Genomic DNA, 22,126 nt, shown 5'->3' with positions numbered 1-22,126 from the left:
ACAGCAGCAAGATTTGTGACCTGTTGCCACAAGAAAAGGGCAACCAGTGAAGAACAAACACCATTGTAAATACAACCCATATTTATGCTTATTTATTTTCCCTTGTGTACTTTAACCATTTGCACATTGTTACAACACTGTATATATACATAATGACATTTGTAATGTCTTTATTGTTTTGAAACTTCTGTATGTGTAATGTTTACTGTTAATTTTGATTGTTTATTTCACTTTTGTATATTATCTACCTCACTTGCTTTGGCAATGTTAACACGTTTCCCATGACAGTAAAGCCCCTTGAATTTAATTGAGAGAGCGAGAGAGTGAGAAAGAGAGAGAGAGCGAGAGAGCAAGTGTTCCATACAGTAACTTCTCTTTACTCTGGAAAAGCTGTGATCATCCACTTTGCAAATTGAGAAATCCTAACAGTCCATCTGAAGCAGGTTGTATCTGTGAGCCTGATCACTAGACTTATTTCCCAGGCAGGCAGTGTTACAGAGTGTATCTTTTAGAGGTCGACCGATTAAATCAGAATGGCCGATTAATTAGGGCCGATTTCAAGTTTAAATAACAATCGAAATTGGTATTTTTGGGCACCGATTTTTTAAAATTATTATTATTATTGTTTATTTTTTATACCTTTATTTAACTAGGCAAGTCAGTTAAGAACACATTCTTATTTTCAATGACGGCCTAGGAACGATGGGTTAACTGCCTTGTTCAGGGGCAGAACAACAGATTTTCACCTTGTCAGCTCGGGGGACCCAATCTTGCAACCTTACAGTTAACTAGTCCAACTCAATAATGACCTGCCTCTCATTGCACTCCACGAGGAGCCTGCCTGTTACGCAAATGCAGTAAGCCAAGGTAAGTTGCTAGCTAGCATTAAACTTATCTTGTAAAAAACAATCAATCAATCATAATCACTAGTTAACTACACATGGTTGATGATATTACTAGATACTATCTAGCGTGTCCTGTGTTGCATATAATCTGACTGAGCATACAAGCATACAAGTATCTAAGTATCTGACTGAGCGGTGGTAGGCAGAAGCAGGCTTGTAAACATTCATTCAAACAGCACTTTAGTGCGTTTTGCCAGCAGCTCTTCGTTGTGCGTCAACCATTGCGCTGTTCATGACTTCAAGCCTATCAACTCCCGAGATGAGGCTGGTGTAACCGAAGTGAAATGGCTAGCTAGTTAGCGCGCGCTAATAGCGTTTCAAACGTCACTCGCTCTGAGCCTGTGGTTGTTTCCCTTGCTCTGCATGGGTAACGCTGCTTCAAGGGTGGCTGTTGTCGTTGTGTTGCTGGTTCGAGCCCAGGGAGGAGCGAGGAGACGGACGGAAGCTATACTGTTACACTGGCAATACTAAAGTGCCTATAAGAACATCCAATAGTCAAAGGTTAATGAAATACAAATGGTATAGAGGGAAATAGTCCTATAATTCCTATAATAACTACAACCTAAAACTTCTTACCTGGGAATATTGAAGAACTGGGAATATTGAAGATTGTTAAAAGGAACCACCAGCTTTCATATGTTCTCATGTTCTGAGCAAGGAACTGAGTTAGCTTTCTTACATAGCACATATTGCACGTTTACTTTCTTTGTTTTTGCATTATTTAAACCAAATTGAACATGTTTCATTATTTACTTGAGGCTAAATTGATTTTATTGATGTATTATATTAAGTTAAATTAAGTGTTCATTTAGTATTATTGTAATTGTCATTATTACAAATACTATTTAATTTTTTAATTGTCCGATTAATCGGGTATTGGCTTTTTTGGTCCTCCAATAATCGGTATCGGCGTTGAAAAAAAAAAACTCTAGTACCTTTATCATCCCTCCAATTAACAGCAAGTGGACGAAAGGCCCTAATCAATCAACCTCTGAAAGGAGAACGGGTCACAAACACTGTTCTTGTTCCTCTGCAGAAAACAGGCCTCCACATGTTGGGATTCATGAACGTTCACGTAATCAGCAGTGTTTACACTGCGAGATAAAAAAATATCCTACTGCTGTACCGCATATTAATTCCAATATGCTGTCGTGCTGTGAACGGAGAATGCTTGTTTTTGTATGTTTTAATTAGTTGTATGAAAAGTCTGAGAGACATTGCTGTTGTTGTGCACAACAAAAGGAGTGTTGCAGAATGTCCATAACTTTTCAAACTCTCTGTAAATCAATCAATAGAAAAACAAAACACTAAACCTTTATCCCTCTCTCCATCTCTAGCTCTCCCTCCCTCCATCCCTCGCTCCATCCCTCTGCTCACACAGGGAAGCTAGACAAATCTAATTAGCGATGCCATATCCCCCGTGTCCCCCAGAGACTCCACGGTTCCCTGTCGCAGTGGGAGATTACCCACAACAACACTAGTAGGAGCCGCCACATCAGCCCCAACATCAACACAATTAAGCAGGAAATTAGACGCATGACATGTCATCACATCCCCTCGACTTCATTAGATTGCCGATATCTCCTACACAGGTGTAATGTGAGGAGCCTACATTATAAACGTTGCTAGGGTTAGAGCTAGGATATATATTGTAGTCTAGACTTACGTGACCTCAGCTGCACTTTGAGGTCCCTGTAGGTGGTGTTTTACTTGACAGCACTAGGCCTATATGAAGACCGGACAGACAGATAGGCCGACCGACAAACTGACAGTATTGCCCTCTCATAACATAGCATCACACCTAACCTTGATGGTTGTTATAACAACATTGACATATAAACAATGTAATTAAGGTTTTTCTGGAGAACATATTTGTTCTGGTAGAGAGCTGTCAGACAGAGGGGAGGGGATAAGCAACAACATGTTTACTGCTGATTTCCATGGCCTCGCTGACTTGTCACAGACAGACGGTAGAACTAGTTTGCCTGTGGCCCTGTTTGACAGCTGGCTCAGCTGCTGGACTCAAGTGGGGATGAAATGGGCCGCTCCACCGCACGCCAGCCTGTCGTCACCAGCAACTAAACCAAACAACTAACTAACTTCAATACCGGTACTAGGTTTAGTATCACGATACCAGGGTTTTGACTACGATACCGGTACCATGTTTAGTATCACAGTAATCGATACCATCACGATACCAAAATGCTAGCAAGGTAAAAGTAAAGGTCACAGAATGGCACTTGATCCAGACAGATAAACTCAGCTACTGCTCTGTTCAATCGTTGGGCATCTTTTGAGTTCAATATCATGAACCTCATCATTTTTCAGAGACACAGCCATGTATGCATTAATGAATCAATTGTACAATCAATAACATACATAACCTTCAGAATGGTAATCAGAGTCCCACGTGCCCAAGAAAGCAAAGGGAACCTGTCTAAATGATTACCGCCCCGTAGCACTCATGTCGATAGCCATGAAGTCATGAAGTGCTTTTAAAGGCTGGTCTTGGCTCATATCAACACCATCATGCCGGAAACCCGAGACCCCCTCCAATTTGCATACCTCCCCAACAGATCCAAACACACCAATACAGTCGTGAAGGGGGCACGACAAAACCTACTCCCCCTCAGGAGACTGAAAAGATTTGGCATGGGTCCCCAGATTCTCAAAAAGTTCCACAGCGGCACCATCGAGAGCTTCCTGACCGTCTGGCATGTTATGGCAACTGCTCGGCATCTGACCATAAGGTGCTACAGAGGGTAGTGTGTATGGCCCAGTACATCACTGAGGCCAAGCTTCCTGTCATCCAGGACCTATATAATAGGCGGTGTCAGAGGAAAGCCCATAAAATTGTCAGAGACTCCAGCCTTTCTCTTGAGGACCTGTATAAAACTAACTACAGAAAATGAATTGATGTGATAACCACAGATCTTAGAAGATGGACAATTAAGATGTATTGAAGAACAAATCAAATGAAATAATTCGGAGAACTAAATTCAGACTTTCATTTGCTAAAGTCAGATTTCTTTCACTAATTACAGGGATTGGGACTGTAGTGCCTCTTGCACTGAGATGCAGTGCCTTACACGGAACCCAAACCGGCTGCGCCATCACACACTATTGTGCATACATTTATTTTGTCCCCCTACACCAAATGTGATCACGACACACAGGTTAAAATATCAAAACAAACTCTGAACCAATGACATTAATTTGGGTACAGGTCAAAAAGCATTAAACATGTATGGCAATTTAGCTAGTTAGCTTGCACTTGCTAGCTAATTTGTCCTATTTAGCTAGCTTGATGTTGCTAGCTAATCTGTCCTCGGATATAAACATTGAGTTGTTATTTTACCTGAAATGCACAAGGTCCTCTACTCCGACAACGAATTCACACAGAAAACGGTCAACTGACTCGTTTCTAGTCATCTCTCCTCCTTCCAGGCCTTTTCATCTTTGAACTTATATGGTGATTGGCATCTACACTTTCATAGTATTACCATGACAACCGGCAAAACAGTTAGTCTTTCAATCACCCACGTGGGTATAACCAATGAAGAGATGGCACGTGGGTACCTGCTTTATATAAATAAATGAGGAGATGGGAGAGGCAGGACTTGCAGCGTGATCTGCGTTAGACATAGGAATTACTTATATTTTATCCCTTGGCAACGCAGACACTCGTTGGCGCGCGTGAGAAGTGTGGGTGCAGTAATTGAATAACATAGATTCCTAAATGTATTTTGCAACGCTCATGCATGCGACACGAGCAGTGTAGTCAGGGTATTAGACCGCTGCGCCACTGAAACACCCCAACTGGGTAAAAATGAAGAGGGACCACTCTCCCATAGAAAAACACCTAATAAATGAATCACAAAAGGGCAACTAGTAGTTAACAAATAACAAAACTATACTGCTGTCATGACACAGTAATACTCTGCAAACTAAGTGCCAGTGGGAATTTGAACTTGGGGAGAACATTGAAAATGAAACTTGGGATGCAGTCTGTAGGAATACATTACACACACTCAAACATACGGAAAGAGTTATATATATATATATATATATACACACACACACACACACACACACACCACACACAATACCAGTCTAATTTTTCCCTCACTATTTTCTACATTGTAGAATAATAGTGAAGACATCAAAAGTATGAAATAATACATACAGAATCATGTAGTAACCAAAGAAAGTGTTAAGCAAATCCAAATATATTTTAGATTCTTCAAAGTAGCCACCCTTTGCCTTGACAGTATTGCACACTCTTAGCATTCTCTCAACCAGCTTCATAAGGAATGCTTTTCCAACAGTCTTGAAGGAGTTCCCACATATGCTGAGCACTTGTTGGCTGCTTTTCCTTCACTCTACGGTCCAACTCAGCCCAAACCATCTCAATTGGGTTGAGGTCAGGAGATTGTGGAGGCCAGGTCAGATGGGATGATGTATCGCTGCCGAATGCTGTGGTAGCCATGCTGGTTAAATGAGCCTTGAATTCTAAATAAATCACTGTCACAGTGTCACCAGCAAATAACCCCCATACCATCACACCTCCTCCTCCATGCTTCACGGTGGGAACCACACATGCGGAGATCATCCGTTACCCTACTCTGCGTCTCACAAAGGCATGGCGAATGGAATGAAAAATACCAAATGTGGACTCATCAAACCAAAGGACAGATTTCCACCGGTCTAATGTCCATTGCTCATGTTTCTTGGCCCAAGAAAGTCTCTTCTTATTATTGGTGTACTTGAACTCTGTGAAGCATTTATTTGGGCTGCACTCTGAGGCTGGTAACTCTAATGAACTTATCCTCTGCATCAGAGGTAACTCTGGGTCTTCCTTTCCTGTGACGGTCCTCGTGAGAGCCAGTTTCATCATAGCGCTTGATGGTTTTTGCGACTGCACTTGAAGAAACTTTCAAAGTTATTGAAATGTTCCAGATTGACTGACCTTCCATGTCTTAAAGTAATGGTGGAATGTTATTTCTCTTTGCTTATTTGAGCTGTTCTTGCCATAATATGGACTTGGTATTTTACCAAATAGGTATATCCTCTGTATACCACCCCTACCTTGTCACAACACAACTGATTGGCTAAAATGCATTAAGGAAAGACATTTTTAAAAATAACACAAATTAATCCCCTGTAATAATTCCCCAGATCGTTGCTGTAAAAGAGAATGAGTCAACTTACCGGGTTAAAAAAATAATTATAATATAACTTGGCACACCTGTTAAATGAAATGCATTCCAGGTGACTACCTCATGAAGCTGGTTGAGAGAATGCCAAGTGTGCAAAGCTGTCATCAAGGCAAAGGGTGGCTACTTTGAAGAATCTCAAATATATTTTGATTTGTTGAACACTTTTTTCATTACTACATGATTCCACGTGTAATTTCATCGTTTTGATGCCTTCACTATTATTCTACAATGTAGAAAATAGTTTTAAAAAAAGAAAGAAAAACCCTGGAATGAGTAGGTGTGTCCCAACTTTTGACTGGTACTGTATATATATTTTTTAAATAACAAAACGTATAAGATCTTCTAAGTTTGTGTTTACTTACCAGAGACCTTTTTTAGTGTCAATCAGAATTCAACATATTTTGAGTTATGGTTTGCATATTATCACAAAGTACTAGGATAGTGAATTGATGTTAGCTTAAGCTGTCAGCTAGCAAGAAAAGTTAGCCTACACAACTGGAAGCTACCCTTTCTTCTTCCAATGTAAAGGGTTCTAGCCTGTGTGGACAATGTTTAGCAAACAGTAATTAACAGTTTCAACATTTTGTCTCGCATTATTTAAGACTGTGTTAACTTCTGTGCAGAATGAGTGGGGAGCTAACATGATGCAGCCCAGACTCACAGTGCAGGCTAGCAGTGAGTAAGTGGAGCTAACATGATGCAGCCCAGGCTCACAGTGCAGGCTAGCAGTGAGTAAGTGGAGCTAACATGATGCAGACCAGACTCACAGTGCAGGCTAGCAGTGATTAAGTGGAGCTAACATGATGCAGCCCAGACTCACAGTGCATGCTAGCAGTGAGTAAGTGGAGCTAACATGATGCAGCCCAGACTCACAGTGCAGGCTAGCAGTGAGTAAGTGGAGCAGTCAGTGTGAGCTATGATAAGGGGTCGGCTGCTCTGATAGAAAGGCTTGATCTGTGAGACACATTTAACAGAAGTACCTAAAGTAACACAAATTCTAGTACCGAACCGTTATCATGTTCTAGGATTGAAAAAGTACCTAAGTTTCCGTGATATACCGTGCAACACCAGAACACAACACAAGAGCAGAGCAAAGCAGAAGACAACACAGCCAATCAGAACATAGAAAAACTGAACACAACAGAACCGAGCAGAATCGAACAGACGGTGATTGTGTGCAGCTGACCCCTGCACATCCCAGCAGGCATTGCATGATGAATGGGCTCAGGAGATGACTATGACCCACATGCCCCCTCCTCCTCCACCCTCTCCATCACCACTATGACTTTCCTCACTACCAGTCCCTAAACCACAGCCATTCAGCCACTGCCATCCTACAAGACTCATTTGCATTCAGTTCACTTAGGCTTGGTATTGTACTCTGGCACAATGACACAGAGCCACGCACAAATACAGCATTGGATAGGTCTATAACAGTGGAGGGCTGGGGTATCTACCTAGGTCTATAACAGTAGAGGACTGAGGTATCTATCTAGGTCTATAACAGTGGAGGACTGAGGTATCTACCTAGGTCTATAACAGTAGAGGACTGGGGTATAGTTCTAGGTCTATAACAGTAGAGGACTGGGGTATAGTTCTAGGTCTATAACAGTAGAGGACTGAGGTATCTACCTAGGTCTATAACAGTAGAGGGCTGGGGTATCTACCTAGGTCTATAACAGTGGAGGGCTGGGGTATCTACCTAGGTCTATAACAGTGGAGGGCTGGGGTATCTACCTAGGTCTATAACAGTAGAGGACTGAGGAATCTACCCAGGTCTATAATAGTAAAGGACTGGAGTATCTACCTAGGTCTATAACAGTGGAGGGCTGAGGTATCTACCTAGGTCTATAACAGTAGAGGACTGAGGTATCTACCTAGGTCTATAACAGTAGAGGACTGAGGTATCTACCTAGGTCTATAACAGTAGAGGACTGAGGTATCTACCTAGGTCTATAACAGTGGAGGGCTGAGGTATCTACCTAGGTCTATAACAGTAGAGGACTGAGGTATAGTCCTAGGTCTATAACAGTAGAGGACTGAGGTATCTACCTAGGTCTATAACAGTAGAGGACTGGGGTATAGTTCTAGGTCTATAACAGTAGAGGACTGGGGTATAGTTCTAGGTCTATAACAGTGGAGGACTGAGGTATCTAGCTAGGTCTATAACAGTAGAGGACTGGTGTATAGTCCTAGGTCTATAACAGTGGAGGACTGAGGTATCTACCTAGGTCTATAACAGTAGAGGACTGAGGTATCTACCTAGGTCTATAACAGTAGAGGACTGAGGTATAGTTCTAGGTCTATAACAGTAGAGGACTGAGGGATAGTTCTAGGTCTATAACAGTAGAGGATTGGGGTATCTACCTAGGTTTATAACAGTAGAGGACTGGGGTATAGTTCTAGGTCTATAACAGTAGAGGACTGGGGTATAGTTCTAGGTCTATAACAGTGGAGGACTGAGGTATCTAGCTAGGTCTATAACAGTAGAGGACTGGGGTATAGTCCTAGGTCTATAACAGTGGAGGACTGAGGTATCTACCTAGGTCTATAACAGTAGAGGACTGAGGTATCTACCTAGGTCTATAACAGTACAGGACTGAGGTATAGTTCTAGGTCTATAACAGTAGAGGACTGAGGGATAGTTCTAGGTCTATAACAGTAGAGGATTGGGGTATCTACCTAGGTCTATAACAGTAGAGGACTGGGGTATAGTTCTAGGTCTATAACAGTAGAGGACTGGGGTATAGTCCTAGGTCTATAACAGTAGAGGACTGGGGTATAGTTCTAGGTCTATAACAGTAGAGTAACAGTAGAGGACTGAGGTATAGTTCTAGGTCTATAACAGTAGGGGACTGGGGTATAGTTCTAGGTCTATAACAGTAAAGGACTGGGGTATAGTTCTAGGTCTATAACAGTAGAGGACTGAGGTATCTACCTAGGTCTATAACAGTAGAGGACTGGGGTATAGTTCTAGGTCTATAACAGTAGAGGACTGAGGTATAGTTCTAGGTCTATAACAGTAGAGGACTGGGGTATAGTTCTAGATCTATAACAGTAGAGGACTGGGGTATAGTTCTAGATCTATAACAGTAGAGGACTGGGGTATAGTTCTAGGTCTATAACAGTAGAGGACTGAGGTATAGTTATAGGTCTATAACAGTAGAGGACTGGGGTATAGTTCTAGATCTATAACAGTAGAGGACTGGGGTATAGTTATAGGTCTATAACAGTAGAGGCCTGAGGTATAGTTCTAGGTCTATAACAGTAGAGGACTGGGGTATAGTTCTAGGTCTATAACAGTAGAGGCCTGAGGTATAGTTCTAGGTCTATAACAGTAGAGTACTGGGGTATAGTTATAGGTCTATAACAGTAGAGGACTGAGGTATCTACCTAGGTCTATAACAGTAGAGGACTGGGGTATAGTTCTAGGTCTATAACAGTAGAGGACTGGGGTATAGTTCTAGGTCTATAACAGTAGAGGACTGGGGTCTTTCTGAGAGGATTCTTCTGATAAATATTACCAGAGCAAGACAAGCTCAATAAAGGATATGACTGATGTACAGCAGCACAGACAGACACTGACAACCAATCTCACCAAGAGTCATTATAGTACAGTTAGATTCCTCCAATATCCAGACGTAATGAGTCAGAGAAGACTTTGGTTGGTAGGCCTAGCAGCAGTAGAAGGAGCCTAGCTCCGTATAGGCTAGATTTGGGCAGTGAGAGTAAGAACAGCAGGAGAGAGGGGAGGGAAAGAGAGCGGGACGGTGTTACTCCATTAAAAGCCCCGAGGATAGAGAAAGTAATGCATGAGAAATTGGGTTTTTCCTCCCTCGCTCTCCCTGCTACTGTTGTTCCATTGAGCCCGCGCGGGTCCTGGGAGAGAGAGTGGGAGACCAAATTAAATTTGCCACAACGTCTCCAGCCATCGCTGGAGAGCGCCTGGGGGCATAAGAAATGGATTCTGGAATTTAAAAATAAAGAAATAAAAAGGAGAGAGAGAGAGAATTGAATTAAATTGAATTGGGAAAGAGAGACAGAGAGAGACCAGGAGAAGATGCTGGAGACAAAAGCACAGGGGGAGGTAGAGAGAAATGAGAGCAGTGCTTTGGGGCTGGGAGGGGAGCGGAGATGGGTGGGAGGGAGACAAGGAAGGGGAGGAGGGGAGTGAGACAAGGGAGGTTTTATATAGGCTGTCTAGATCCACTGTATGGTTCTTATTCACAGGCCAGGAGCTTCATCATATGTAGAGGTCACAGGGTTACTAACACACGGTGAGATCAGCTACCGCTAACAGAGAGACACCTAAACATGGAGGGTTACCAGGAGGTCAATGACCCATTACCTTACCCTCATCCTACAGATGGGTCAGAGTGTGTGTGTGTGTGTGTTTTTGACCCCAGGGGGAGGGGGGGGGGAGGGTGAGGACACCACAACAACCCTACTCTTCTCATTACACAAGACTTCTACTGCAGTGTTTCTCATGCTGGTTCGTGGCCAGTCCCCCTTGGCTCATAAGTCAGATTGTGTATAGAAGCATGGTCTTTGGTCATAAGAAAATCTCAATGTTGGAGAAGCTCTGCTCCAAACACAGACAAGTATTCAATAGAATGGAGTAAGGGAAGGAGGAGGGGAAGAGGGAAGGGAAGAAGGAAGGAGGAGGGGATGAGGAGGGGAAGAGGGGATGGGGAGGGGAACAGGGGATGAGGGGATGAGGAGGGGAAGAGTGAATGATGAGGAGGGGTAGAGGGAAGGATGAGGGGAAGAGGGAACGATGAGGGAGAGGAGATTGAGGTTAGTTTGAATATCAAACCTGATCAGGGCTGAAGAATCCTGAAACCTCTTTGGAGCTTGTTTACGTCTGTGTTAGGGAAGTCTGTTTTAAAACCACCCACTCTTCCTCATTATATGAGCCCTTCTCCACTCCTCCACCCCTCACGCAGCAGGCTAGGATGGAGAGACCTACGGCCCATTGAGAGCCACTGAGCTCTGAGCAGGCCTCATTAAGATGATAAAACCAACACACACAATGGGCCTATCAAACACACACATACACAGAGCCACAACACACACAAACACCAGGCCACATGCACATGCACACACATACGGCCACAACACACACCAGAACCCAGCAGAAACACACACACACACACACACAGCCTGGGCCAACACCTGTGTCCCATTCAGGGGAATATCCGGCCACTTAACACTCCTAAAGGGGGAAGGGAAGGGTGCTGTTTTTGTTTGTGTGGACCAGACAAGACCCCATCCCTCAGTCAGTCCCAACACCCAAACAGCCCCTGAATCTACTCCTACTGCCACAGGCAACCTGGGGCCTAAACACAGTGACCCAAAAACCCACTGAGTCTAGTCAGTCGTGTTGCCCCTGGTGTCGTTTCAAACGAAAGACCCTATTTTAATTTTACACTCCCCGACCAACCCCCATCCATCGTCCTGTCACCTGCAGCCTGCGGGGTCCACTTTGTGTATAGGTGCCACAGCTGTGTGTGTGTGTTTGGGTACTGACCCCCTGCATGCCAACACCTGTCCCACAGACCCCCATGCCACCCAGGATGGGCAGACACACAGATGGACAGCAGGCGGGCAGACAGGGCAGCGGAGGGGCACAGTCCAAGCTGGCAGAGGAGCTGAGGGTCAAAGCCAATTCAATTCTCTCCATTCAGTTATTCAAAACAGAAAAAGACACGCTGTGGGAAATTGGCTATGGTCAATTTTGCAGTGGCCGATACACAACTCCCGACTTGGAAATTAAATGGAACTGACCCTAACCAACCCAGCACGCTCTCTAATTGTGTTTACTTGATAGCTACCTACACAAATAGCTAGCTAGAATAAAGTGTTAATAACAAGATAAAAATTCATTAAAATACTTAAATGCAATAGAAGTATCACTCCAGAGGCTACGAGGCTGATCTGTTTAGATGTGGGCGGTTAGCATGAGCATTAACACGCACACAGAGCACTACAGTTGGTCCACATGGAGCCGCTCAGCACCAGATGCCCTGCGGATGGAGCCGCTTGGACACCAGATGAGAGAGATAAGAGAGAGGAGAGAGCAAGAGAGACAGGAGAGAGAGAGAGAGTGGAAAGAGTAAGAGGAAGAGAGAGACAGAAAGGAGAGACAGAGATGAGACGAGAGAGAGAAGAGACAGAGAGAGAGTAGAGAGACAGGGAGACAGAGACTGAGCGAGAGGGAGAGAGAGAAATGAACCACAAACAGATAGAGGTCATGGTGGTTTGTGTGTGGACAGCGCTACGGCTCTGACTGAGGCCTACTGGGTGTGAGTGTGTGAGGTATCAAAGTGCAGGCAGGGCCAAGTGGGTAAACAGAGAAGTGTCCCTTCCACCTGTCACCCTTCATACCCCAACTGAGCTTTAATCCCCCACAACCATTATTCCTTAAACCCTGAATCTCCAACTCCCGTACCTACACACACACACACACACACACACACACAAAACAACGCGCGCAGGCAGGTGCACGCACACACATACATACGACGACACACACACACACAATGATGGTACACACCAGCACACAAATAATGGCTAAATTGATCCACAAAACATATTTCATTAGATCTGGTAAGCGATAGCACTTATCATGAGGACACGATCATAGCATCCAGCGGTGAAGCAGTTCATTCCCATTAACAGACTACACTGCTCTCTCTCCCACTCTAAAATGCCTTCATTAAGAGCTAGCGTAGCGCTGCTAGCACTGGAGTGCTTCCATGCTGTGTGACTGTAACCATGCCCCGAGGGCCCGCGCCAAACACAGAGGTGAAGTCCATTACCATCAAGCCAGCTTGTTTTAAACCACTAAATAAAACAGGCAACATTTTACATCGTTGAGTATAAATAACCTTTCGTAGCAGAGAAAGATAAAGAGAGAGAGAGAGACAGAGACAGAGAGAGTAAGAGAGAAAGAGAGAAAACAGCAGTTCACTAGGGGTTTGAATGAAAGTCTCTGATATACACTACTAATATCGGCCAGTCTACGTGGAACTCTCATCTCTATCTTTCCATTATTATTCAGCTCTTCTTAGATGAATGTGTTTGAAAGGGGTTTTACATAGCCGTTTGTCACGGAAATGTACAGGACTAACCACAGCCATACACATACAGAGCTCGTGTAGATGGGCAAAACTGATCCGAACTCTGTTTGAGATTTGGAGATGTAATCAGAGCTCTGTTGGCATCAGATAAAATGCAACTCAGAATCTTATTGGGAAACACTTTACATCAACTGCTGTTATACTTCTGTAATAACAATGTAATTAGCATCCTCTACGACATCGGGAAGATTTAGTGAAACTGTAAAGCAAGGCGAACCAGAAACAGGAGAAGGCAACGTATAGGTGAGCCATGAGAAGACCTAGCCCAGACATGTCTCCTATAACTTTAACTAGCAGGCCTACTGTCAATTTGGCAGGTCTCCTTGTCTCTTATAGGAAACTGGAGCTACATAGAGCTATAAAGAGGCCACCGTTCTCCTCTCACTTTCCCAGCCTTCACCATCCAATCATGTGTGATGTGGTGTAATGCTACACCCCATACCTCCATTATCCCTGACTAGAGGAGTCTCTGGAATGTATCTGATTCCAGCCCAGGGGTTGAGCAGCACCTTGGAAACTCACCTCCACCTCCCCCTCTCTCGCGCTCCCCTTCCAACTCCTAACTTTACAACGAGCTGAATTCCTCCAGAGGCTCGACTGCCTAGTTATGATGTGTTTCTGGCGGCGTTGTGATTTCCGTCTGTCTGACGAGATGTGGACACACAGTGGGTTGTGGATTTCAAGGATATTCTGTTTCTGGGACTTCTCGTTTCTTCACTTCAGCCTCATTCACTCCCACTCCCAGTCTCGCACTGACTCCCAGTCTCGCACTGACTCCCAGTCTCGCACTGACTCCCAGTCTCGCACTGACTCCCAGTCTCCCACGGACTCCCAGTCTCCCACGGACTCCCAGTCTCCCACGGACTCCCAGTCTCCCACGGACTCCCAGTCTCCCACGGACTCCCACGGACTCCCAGTCTCCCACTGACTCCCACGGACTCCCAGTCTCCCACTGACTCCCACGGACTCCCAGTCTCCCACTGACTCCCACGGACTCCCAGTCTCCCAGTCTCCCACTGACTCCCACGGACTCCCAGTCTCCCACTGACTCCCAGTCTCCCACTGACTCCCACGGACTCCCAGTCTCCCACTGACTCCCACGGACTCCCAGTCTCCCACTGACTCCCACGGACTCCCAGTCTCCCAGTCTCCCACTGACTCCCACGGACTCCCAGTCTCCCACTGACTCCCAGTCTCCCACTGACTCCCAGTCTCCCACTGACTCCCAGTCTCCCACTGACTCCCAGTCTCCCACTGACTCCCAGTCTCCCAGTCTCCCACTGACTCCCAGTCTCCCACTGACTCCCAGTCTCCCACGGACTCCCAGTCTCCCACGGACTCCCAGTCTCCCACTGACTCCCAGTCTCCCACGGACTCCCAGTCTCCCACGGACTCCCACGGACTCCCAGTCTCCCAGTCTCCCACTGACTCCCACGGACTCCCAGTCTCCCACTGACTCCCAGTCTCCCACTGACTCCCACGGACTCCCAGTCTCCCAGTCTCCCACTGACTCCCAGTCTCCCACTGACTCCCAGTCTCCCACTGACTCCCAGTCTCCCACTGACTCCCAGTCTCCCACTGACTCCCAGTCTCCCACTCCTAAATCATCCCCAGCCTGAAGGACATCCTACAGGGTCATCAACAGGTTGATCTCCCAGCTATATTATAAGAAACCCATGTATTGACCTTTCTGACCACAAATCCAATATTTAAAAAATCCCCAATGCTGCGGGTTTTTTTTAATCTCCATATCAAATCATTTCTGGAAAACAATTAAGTACCTTACTGTGATTCTTTTCGATTAAAATGAAACAAAAATAGCTTTTTAGCTAAATGCAATGTGTCAAGCAAGCAACAACTGTCTGGGAGTGGTCTGAGAGAAAGGCCTAATTGGAGGAGCCTAATGTAACCTGAAAACTAGCTGTTATAGGCAGATAGGAGGGCAAACTCTCTTATTGGTCTATTAACTTAGACCGCCTGGTAGTCCAAAAAACCAACCCCACCAAACAAGCTGAAATTTCAGCAGGTCTTTTCAAACAACATAGTGGAAAAATCCAGTTTTTTTACAACACTATCTCTTTAACCACTAAACATAGGCTAACCTTTTCACTAGTCTAACACACCAGCCGTCCTGGGAATCATTTCAAAGAATAATTCAATTCATTTGTAAAGCGCTTTTCACACACCCCATGCTACCTTAACACCGGCCCTATCTCCTAATCTTTGATTAAAAATAAATGACATACTGTGCTCAGGAAATCTTACAATATAGCCCAATTCCGTCCGTCCTACCGTGAGTCATGACCATCTAATGATTACCGTCAAAAGGGGTTTACCTCATCTCCCTTCTCCTGAGAGAGAGTCATCATCACTACCGTGCACAGTAACTAAGCCTATATGGTATGTGTGTATGAGTCACTGGCCAAGATAATTCAGTGGGGGAATTATGACAGAGGAAAATCATTTCCCTGGGCCACTGGGGGAGAGGAGGCCGTGGCTAATCGTTCAGTAATATGATCTGCTCCATACTGGCGGGTTCGGGCACACACACACACACACACACACACACACACACTCACACACACACACACACGTTCAGCTACATACATTGTACTCACACACAAGGCCACACATAAACACACTGCCACACTGCTACACACACACACGCAAACTTACACATACAAGTGGACACCCTCGTGACTGCCAAAAATCTGAATACCTTAATATTTTTTCTATTCAAAATAACTCAAGGTTACTATCTGGTGATTCACTAATACTGGTTTCTACTGTAGTAGTAGTAGTAATCTAATACTGGTTCCTGCTGTAGTAGTAGTAGTAATCTAATACTGGTTCCTACTATAGTAGTAGTAGTACTCTAATACTGGTTCCTACTCTAGTAGTAGTAGTAGTAATCTAATACTGGTTCCTACTGTAGTAATAGTAGTACTCTAGTACTGGTTCCTACTCTAGTAGTAGTAGTAGTAATCTAATACTGGTTCCTACTGTAGTAATAGTAGTAATCTAATACTGGTTCCTACTGTAGTAATAGTAGTACTCTAGTACTGGTTCCTACTGTAGTAGTAGTAGTACTCTAATACTGGTTCCTACTGTAGTAGTAGTACTCTAATACTGGTTCCTACTGTAGTAGTAGTACTATAATACTGGTTCCTACTGTAGTAGTAGTAGTACTCTAATACTGGTTTCTACTGTAGTAGTAGTACTCCAATACTAGATTCTACTGTAGTAGTAGTATACTGATACTGGTTTCTACTGTAGTAGTAGTGGTAGTAGCAGTACACTAATACTGGTTTCTTCTGTAGTAGTAAGAGTAGAGGTAGTACACTAATACTGTTTTTACTGTAGTAGTAGTAGTAATCTAATACTGGTATCTACTGTAGTATTAGTTGTAGTACAATAATATTGGTTTCACTGTAGTAGTAATAGTAGCAATAGTAGAGTCATACTCTAATACTTGTTTCTACTGTAGTAGTAGTACTCCAATACTAGTTCCTACGGTAGTAGTAGTAGTACTCTAATACTGGTTCCTACGGTAGTAGTAGTACTCTAATACTAGTTCCTATGGTAGTAGTAGTAGTAATCAAATACTGGTTCCTACTGTAGTAGTAGTACTCTAATACTGGTTCCTACTGTAGTAGTACTCTAATACTGGTTCCTACTGTAGTAGCAGTATTACTCTAATATTGGTTCCTACTGTAGTAGTAGTAGTACTCTAATACTGGTTCCTACTGTAGTAGTAGTACTCTAATACTGGTTCCTACTGTAGTAGTAGTAGTAGTAGTACTCTAATACTGGTTCCAACTGTAGTAGTAGTACTCTAATACTGGTTCCTACTGTAGTTGTGGTAGTACTCTAATACTGGTTCCTACTGTAGTAGTAGTACTCTAATACTGGTTCCTACTGTAGTAGTAGTAGTAGTACTCTAATACTGGTTCCTACTGTAGTAGTAGTAGTGGTACTCTAATACTGGTTCCTACTGTAGTAGTAGTAGTAGTAGTACTCTAATACTGGTTCCTACTGTAGTAATAGTACTCTAATACTGGTTCCTACTGCAGTAATAGTACTCTAAAATGGGTTCCTACTGTAGTAGTAGTACTCTAATACTGGTTCCTACTGTCGTAGTAGTACTATAATACTGGTTCCTACTGCAGTAGTAGTACTCTAAAGCTGGTTCCTACTGCAGTAATAGTACTCTAATACTGGTTCCTACTGTAGTAGTAGTATACTGATACTGGTTTCTACTGTAGTACTAGCGGTAGTAGCAGTACACTAATACTGGTTTCTACTGTAGTAGTAAGAGTAGAGGTAGTACACTAATACTGTTTTTACTGTAGTAGTAGTAGTAATCTAATACTGGTTTCTACTGTAGTATTAGTTGTAGTACAATAATATTGGTTTCACTGTAGTAGTAGTAGTAGTAATAGTAGAGTCGAACTCTAATACTTGTTTCTACTGTAGTAGTAGTAGTACTCTAATATTGGTTTCTACTGTAGAAGTAACTGCTCTAATACAGGTTTCTACTATAGTAGTAGTGTTACTCTAATACTGATTTCTACTGTAGTAGTACTCTTACACTTCTACTGTAGTAGTACCACTGTCCAATGTGTTTACTTCTACAACACTCAGTGGCCTACTGAAAGCCAATCAGAATTGAATTAGACAAGAGAGTAGAAAACTACATTTCAAGAATGTCTTTTCAAAGACGTCCAATTTCAACATATTGGACAAAGTCAGCATTATTCTAATCTGAATAAATATTCTATATAAACATCTAAATAAATGCATTCCTTATTGGCCAGAGTGTACAGAGGACCAGCTCTAGTAGGGGGAGAAGTCATAGCGTGACGGACTGAATGGAACAGCCAATGGATGGACTATGGGGGCAGGCAGTCCTGTACTGGGTAGAAGGATAGGGTCAGGGGCCCTAATTCATTGGAAGTTTGCCTGGTTCCACTCTCATTCTATAGACTGGTTTCTGGATTGGCCCCCCACACACACTGAGCATGGCTTTGAAGGGCACTGACATGGAAAAATACAAGAACTGGCATGTTGTTGGGACTCTGTGGTTCCCATCAGCATAAACTATCCATGAATAACATGACATGCTATAGGTTAGACAGCAGCATGTTTATAACATGTTTATAACAACCTTACATAGCCAATATAACATCCCATTGGGATGAAGGAGCAGCAGCAGGCATCCAACATTCAGAACACCTGATCACAGAGGGCTTGGTAGTCAGAACTATCAGATGGAACACATAGCATAACCAGAAAAACAGTTGGCACAGCTAGACAGAACACAAAAGCAAGTCTCAACATTTCACAATGGATTTAATCAAATTAATGTAATTTTGACTTGAGTTTTTATCCAATAAAATAGCCCTCCTGTTTCCCAACACAGGCTTTTTGGTGACAAGCTTTCTCCCAAAACATGTTCCAGGGTCGTTATCCACAACACGTCTCAGAGTATGGGAGCTCATCATATTCATTCTCATTTAAAAGTCCAAACTGATGCAAGATCAGCATTCCTACTTTGAGACGCTTTGTGGATAAGGGCCCTGGTCCTGCTTTCTTAAGCAAAGGCTGAGATTGAGAGAATAGATAGATTGCCGAACACAAAGACACAGCTAAATTAATAGTCTCCCTAACTTTCTCTCACACACAATATAAAACAAGACCCCAGGCTACAAATTTCAGGCAGGTCTAGACTGCCCCTGTTCCCGCCGAGGAGTCAAATGTTTATATACAGTATCTGATATAGCACGTCTCTATGTGAAAGCGGTCTGGCTGACTCAATAGGAAAATGTGTGCGTAACAACGTGTAGAAACATATGTGCATCGCCACCACCCCATGAAGGAGGTTATATAGCGTACAGCTAATCAAATATATCATTTAGTGTGGATACTGTCGTTTACTATGCAAGAAGCCTAAAAAGCAAAGAAATACCGTACTGCCTATTCTATTCACATCAGCCAGTCCTAGCGGAACATAAGCGTCTTTCCACTGTCATGTGAAACGTTATTGAATCACAAATTAATTGCTGGATGCAATCGGGAGGGGGAAAAACGTGTTTTCCAAGCAAACCTTTTTTTTATCCATCTTTAGGGACAAGAATATATAAATGTTCTCGCGTAATTCCACTACACATTGCAATAAATGAAGGCATAACACAGCAAGTTGTTTTCCCACGTCAGCAGTGTTTTCAGAATGTTTTTAAGCACACTCCTCAGGCTACATAACAATAAAACATACTGTACAGTTAACGTTACATTGTATCCTACTGCGTCAGAAACAGCAACAATCAATAACTAGCCTGCTAACGATACTGCCATGCCATAAAGTTACAATAACAAGTTACTTTCTTTCTTGTTCGTGCTAAATTGTATCACGGGGTTTCGCTTGCTTGATGCAGACATTCCAACACCCCTACACATAATTCCAGGCAAAAAACTTCGACAAGAATTCACCAAAACGGTGGCCTTCCTATTGATTAGCCAAACGCAGCTCTGGGATTCAACTCTTTCCCCGGGCTTCATTTTCGATCCAGGGGAAATTCAGGCCAAAACTGTGGCTGCATTTTCAATCTGCGCCAAGATACAAGCCAGTCGAGGCTAGTAATTGAACGACTGAGCAGCGTTCAGCTCGTCTTGACCAAAACATTTGCACCAGTAAAGGTTTTACTTCGCCACACTCACCTTCAAGGTCCGAGTGAACGCCTAGAGACGATCTGGTAGAATGAATGTTTGGATTCAACCCAAGCTCACCCGGTGCTTACGTCTTGCTTTACCAGCGGCTCCGGTCTGCCGTTCTACTTCTTACAGACTTGTCTGATGGGAGAGAAATTTGAGAATGTCTCTCTTTTTGGAGAGCTATGCAGCTCTGCCCAACAATGGTCAACAGAGGGCGCCAGCACAGCATTGTCCATGAAGAGACTAAAGTCTTTAAGTTAATGGATAGTTAGTTCACCCAAATTACATATCAAACTCATCTTCTTGACAGCCAGTCCACGCAATATTTCAATTAGTTGATTTAGTACTAAAGATGAAAAATAGTTCATAAATAGTTTCTAACTGTTAATAATACATTGGTTGAAAATGTGTGATATTCATTCATTAAAGTACTGCTTGCCAAGTACTGAGATTATGGCTGCATTTAAATACCAATCACACAATTCAGACCATTGTCGTCCCCCCCCCCCCCCCCCCCCCCCCCACTACTTTCAAGAGGCTCTCCAGATCAGTGAAGACCCCAAGCCAGGAGGCATTCATCCAAAAACAACTCACTAGTCATCCGACTTTAGCCTAAGGTGTGCTCTTCAGGAGCGTTACTTCTCAAGGTGAAATGACTTGATATGTTATTTTCAGAGATAGTCTGTTTTGGCTGCTAGAAACAGGCTAATACACCATCTAAACTTGAATTGAGAATCAATTACAATAGGGTCCTAGAAACATAAATCCCTCTACTTTCATATCACATCAAAATAATGTGATATGTGTGTTTTAATCAGCTTCATCCCAGTTGCAGCCGACAGTATTTTTCAGTGACAACACATTTCTGGCTGGCTTTTTCCCTTACACACAGGAGTTCGTAGCATGCTAGATAGCTGTTTAGCACAGGTGGTCCCTCTGTCTTCCATCTGTAATCTGTAAACACGCGCTGTAACATGGCGATATGCCGGGAGAGAAGACTAACCCTACAAAGGTGTGTATCAATTTATCCTTTTGTTTCTTTAAAATTATTTCTTGCTGTTGTGAAAGATATGGTTCCAAAATCGTACCACGAGCGATGCGTGTTAATGTTCAGACAGAGCGTCATGGCTATTAGCGAAACTCCCCTGTACAGAAGAAGCCTTCGTCCGATGACTCTTATGTGTAATGTAATGGGACTGAGAGTCATGGTCAAGGGCTAGGCAGACCTATGAACATGTCATCTGTAATAATAACTACAAGTAGACTGCCATTTTAACCACACTTCATGTGGACTTGTATTGCTTATCTTTGTCAAGGTTGCTATGGACAACACCCCACTGACAGACTAAACCAAAAACAAACATACTGCATGTATACAAGATTTACTGTGGGCCACTTCAAATGGAGACTTGCAGTTGAAGGCTATGCAAATATATAGCTGGAAACATTGGCCGTTTCCATGGCTTCACCTTTTTTCTTTCTAAAACAGAGAGGGGCAAACAACAAGTGTCTGTGTCAAAGTCGATGTCTTATTCCAAACCCTGTTTACTTTCTCCCCCTCAGCAACTGATCTAGGATCAGCTCTTAATTCCTCAGTCCATACCACAACCACCGTGAGCAAATACTAATACGACCCAGGATCAGTTAGGGGAATGAAGTCACCACACACATCTGTCCTCTGACCTTGTGACACACGCGGTCTGTGATTTGATTACAGAGGACCTAAACCTGGGACAAACTCGTCCTTCAAAAGGCTTTTCCTGTTTGACACAGGGGGCAACACAGCTTTGCCTGTCTCACCCAGATCACATGAAAGGGGGAAACACAGCTTTGCTTGTCTCACCCAGATCACATGAAAGGGGGAAACACAGCTTTGCCTGTCTCACCCCAGATCACATGAAAGGGGGAAACACAGCTTTGCCTGTCTCACCCAGATCATGACAGGGGGCAAGGGGGGTAACACCACACAACTCAACCCAGGAAAGACAATGAAGCCAACTCTGAGAGAGTTACCTTTTATGTCCTTGTCTTGCCCCGATGAAGCAGACACAGTACTCACTCAATATGCTGTGTGTCCTGCGGCCTAATGGGCGAGAATCAGGCATTTAAACTCATCCCCCCTTCTCCTCATCAGCCCCGGCCACAGCCT

The 22,126-nt window shown here is 43.6% G+C and overlaps 1 protein-coding gene across 4 annotated transcripts in view; it reads right to left on the bottom strand.

Annotated features, from left to right (window-relative positions):
- Positions 1 to 22,126, bottom strand: part of LOC110504826 (bifunctional heparan sulfate N-deacetylase/N-sulfotransferase 1) — an 89,777-nt gene that overhangs the window by 65,359 nt on the left and 2,292 nt on the right. For 2 of the 4 annotated variants that reach the window (XR_005041141.1, XM_036969696.1), the window contains exon 1: positions 19,984 to 20,181. The exons of 1 other annotated variant lie outside the window; for it this stretch is intronic. The gene's annotated coding sequence lies outside the window, so the exon portion shown is untranslated. Of the gene's footprint in view, positions 1 to 19,983; positions 20,182 to 22,126 lie in introns of those variants that run through there. One more of the 4 variants, XM_036969698.1, reaches the window with a different exon arrangement.

The sequence above is a fragment of the Oncorhynchus mykiss genome, chromosome 31, assembly GCF_013265735.2.
Source record: "Oncorhynchus mykiss isolate Arlee chromosome 31, USDA_OmykA_1.1, whole genome shotgun sequence".
NCBI classification, from domain to species: Eukaryota; Metazoa; Chordata; class Actinopteri; order Salmoniformes; family Salmonidae; genus Oncorhynchus; species Oncorhynchus mykiss.
This window is presented reverse-complemented; position numbering and strand designations above follow the sequence as displayed.